Genomic DNA, 4,474 nt, shown 5'->3' with positions numbered 1-4,474 from the left:
TAATTTGTAATGTGCCTTTCATGTTATTGAGGCTGACAAACTCGGCAAACTCGGGAAAGATCTACGTGGTATAGAAGAGTTCTGATTCCAAGTGAAACAATTTCTTTTCTTGTTGTGTGTGGCAGCCAGGAGTATGCCCTGCCAGGCCGGTTCCACTCCTCTCCCCTCTCAGTGCAGCTTCTCATGGTGAATTGCTTTCTAGTGCTGCTTGTAAGAGCCAGTTTTACTTCTGATGTTCCGGGGCCCTGTGAGTTTGGCTGGTATAGTAGGGCCTTTAGTGGGTACTATAACAATCCCTTACACTTATGCATAGCTTTTCTCTTTCCCAACAGAGGAAGCATGGGTAGCCACCTTAGGTATTACATCTATCAAAAATACTTGTACATTTTTGGCCAAGGATGGAAGACATCCCTAGGTCCAGCAGATGTCATGTTCTCTCTGTTTTTATAATCCCTTGGAGGTAACATTGGGAATCTTGGAGTAGGGGGATCCATGGGGGGGAGGGATGATGTTGAATGCCAATGCTTATAACTCCATCCTACATGGGAATTTCCCAGTTAAACCAAGTTATTTTTCATGACAGTGTTTTCTGTGTCTTTAGCAAAAAAAAAAAGTATAGAAATTTTGGAAAATATAGTAAGGACAAATATGGAAATAAGAATTACATAATCCTATTGGATCTGTCAGGGTCTCAGCAAGAAATAAATGAGACTCAAAATGGATGATTTGAGAAGTTTAATTAAAGAATGTTTTCCCAGGTTGTCAGCAGAGGGGTAGGGTCATGGTGTGTGTTAGTCAGCTTGGGCTGCCATAACAAAGTACCACAGACTGGGTGGCTTAAACAACAAATTTATTTTCTTACAGTTCGGGAGGGTAGAAGTCAGATCAAGGTGTTGGCAGAGTTGGTTTCCAAAGGCCTCTCTCTTTGGCTTGTACATGGCCATCTCCCTCCTATGTTTTCACATGGTCTTTTCCTCCGTACCTGTCTGTGTCCTGATTTCTTCTTATAAGGACACCAATCATTGGATTAGGACCCATACCAATGACCTCATTTTAACTTAAAGACTCTATTTCCAAATACGGTCACATTCTGAGGTACTGAGGGTTACGACTTCAATATATGAATTTGGGGGAGGGGCACAATTCAGGCCATAACTTGGTGTTACTACCCCTGTTCAATGAGTAAAAGGGGTGGGAAGTGGGGAAGGGGAGGGAGGGTTACTGGAATTGGTATACAGCTCTTGGGAAATGGCCACCTGACAGCAGCTGTGATCTTTAGGATGCAGTCAGCTCACCGCAAGACCCTGAAAAGAGAGAAGATGGAATGAGGGGGAATGAATACCTGACCTCACTTTCTTCCCTTCTGTTTCCTACTGGGTATTTCCCTTTGGCCAAACTGGAAGCCAGAGGGCAACGAAAACCTTTGATGTAGTCTATATTGGTAAGCCTGGGGGACAAATCAGGGAGGAAAGTTGATGGGGGGTGCAAGGGGGAAACAAATGGGATATATCTAGCACACACATACCTGAAATAACCATAGTTAATCCTTTGCCATATATTCTTGGAATGACACGTGTATATATATTTGGAATAAAGATCACACAACTTTTTTTTTTATAAATTGGGATCAGATTATATGTATGGTTCTCTAAGTATATTTATCCCCAAACTGATATACAAAAGAAACTCAAGCCTAATAAAACCAGTTTATTTTTAAGTGACTTAAAATGTGAAAATAGGAAAATTCTGAAAAAGAAAATTAAGGAGGCGTTGCCACATAGTAAAGTTTGTTATAAAGGTACTCTTTAAAAGTTTATTTGGGATACCAAAATACACCAGAAGAACTGGATGGAAATATCTGTGTATGTGTATATGTACTTAATTTATTACATACGTTAGAGGAAACATTTGAATTAATAGTAAAAGAATAGGTAGTCAAAAAATGGGATAGTCAAATATTTAGGGGGAGTGTTGGATTTTTTTTGCACTACACTTTATTCCAAAGTACATTCCAAATGGATTAAAGATTTATATTTGATAAATGAAGCCATATATTATTTACTTGAAGGAGAGTTTTATAATTTTGTCCCAGAGAAGACCTTTCTAAATATTAGATAATTGGCAGGATGCCTACAGGAAAAGTTAGATAGATTTGAATGCATAAATATTTAAAATAACTTTATAATAAAGCAACATGAAGAAAGGCATGCAACACAGAAGGATAGGGTAATCATAACATATATAACTGTATAACATGTAAAAGACAAATAGTTAATGTCCTTAAAATGTAAAGGTTTTTTAATAAGTTATAAGAGACTAGGGAAATGGGCCAAAGGTACAAATAGACTAATTTTTGAAAAAGTTGCAAATTGCAGGTAAACATAAAATAGTTCCATTTCCCCTAGACATAAATACTTAAAATAAGGAAATACTTCCTACCACTATTGTCATCTGCCTCCTTGGAATGGGTGCTAGTAAGTTATTTACCTGAACATGCTGTTAGGTGTCTAGTCAGTGTGTCTGTCAGAGTAATAGAAATAAGGCTAGGTTCTAGGCTGGTTGCATTGTGACCGTCACACCATAGTGTGATGGCTAGACATTACCATGTGTCAATTATTCTTCCTCAATTTCTGGTCTGTGTCGGTTAAGGAGTAGACAGGGAGACTGGCAGGGCCAGTGTAAAGAAGAAAGGGATTTTGATAATCCCATGCATCCTATTGATTACTGAATCTAATTATCAGATTTCTAACTCTGGTGCTTAGCACATAGACGTTGCTCAATAAGTGTGTATTCAATGAAGACAGTACTTCTTGGACTTTATCTTTTAATGAATACTTCATTTACGTAAGCACATTTCTGGTGTCACATGGCTTAAATGATTCAAGTTTTGCATTAGTGATTGATAGGTGACCAGATGGGCAGGCATAGGACCCCCTCATCCTTGTATCCTGTGTGGGATCTAGGGCCTAGCCAACTAGATAAGTTAAGGACTCCTATCCAATTAAGAGGACAGTTGCAAAATAGCTCATGATACTCATGAAACACTCCAAAAGAAGATTAGGATTTGTTATTGAAACTTTGAATAGGAGGCCTACTAAACAAATATGGATCTTAGTTCACATGCTTGAGTGTATAAGCAATATCATATTTTCAAATTGCCTTTAAATGAATATAAATGTGATATCCAACCCTAGCATTGCTGGTGGGAAATCCATATCAGTTATTACTGGGGATCCCCTATCTCCATTAGGTGTACAAACATCCTATGGTCTTATCTAGCACCAAAACCTGAGGAGATCCTCACTGTCATCACTGTCTGTCCATACTGGTTAGGGATGAGATGTTCATTTACTGAACTGGCATGGGCTCTTGTCCCTGCTGCTTCCATTCAACCCTCTGAGTAGGGGAATCTTTGGCAAGACTAGGTTCCCAGCTTCCTTAGGCCCATCACAGAGTCTTCCTTGAGTCCTGATGTGCAGAAATTCTCATGTCTCTATTACTGAAAGGACCTATAAACCCTGACCTCTTTTCTCTTGCTGCCCTCAAATGCCCTCCATTCCCATCCAGGGACATCTGGCTTGATTTCCTCAATGAACATAATCTTTTCAAAATATAGGAAAAGACACTGGTTTCAAGCAGCTTCTGCTTCCAGCTTTGCCACAAACCTCCCTCTCTTTGATGTCTGCTGGAAATGGGAGAAGAAAATGTCATGGTCATCTAAGAATATAATATATATGTTAATATTTCAATGACTGACAATATTTCCCAGTTAAATTCATAGGTAGTTTCTTTTATTTTGGCTGATTTCTTCTTATTGTTTCATTTTTTTAAAAATCCTAGGAATATTCAGGAAAAACCTAAAGTACTTTATTAGGCCCTAAACTGTACTATCCTATTGATTTTAAAAAGGAAGCAGTTATAGTAAGTGGACCAAAATTCTTATATGAATCTCTGATGATTTAGCAAGTTTCTCTTTTTTTAAATACATAGATGATGTACTTTTATCTGGCTAGATGGCTTCCCTTCTAAAATTGAAAGGTAGTTTTGAGAGCATATTTACCCCCATCACATTCGGTGCCTAGCTAAGATGGTGGGTTCATAATAAACAGCTGCTATAATTGTTATTTATTATTGTCATCTATGTCATCATCATCACCATAAATAAGCTTCTTTTCCATTCAGGAGAATGTAGGTGGATTGGTACAGAAGCATGTTATGAAATAAGTTGCATTACACTCACAAAACAGTTAAAAAGGTAAGAAGGTAGTCATTAAATATAAGGCTTGTCTTGCCTAAGACAAATTTTTGGCACAGAATAAATATTGAAAAACGATAATTCTCTCTCCTTTCCCAAAAGGAAACGGTAAACAATATATTCCTAAGATCTATAGTTCTCAGCCTGAGGTACCCAGACTCTTAAAGGTCTTTAAAGATACCATTAAAAATTGAAGAGCTCTCTTCTTTTCTCTTCCAG

This window comes from Lemur catta, chromosome X (assembly GCF_020740605.2).
Source record: "Lemur catta isolate mLemCat1 chromosome X, mLemCat1.pri, whole genome shotgun sequence".
Lineage (NCBI taxonomy): Eukaryota > Metazoa > Chordata > Mammalia > Primates > Lemuridae > Lemur > Lemur catta.
Note: the sequence above shows the minus strand (reverse complement) of the source record.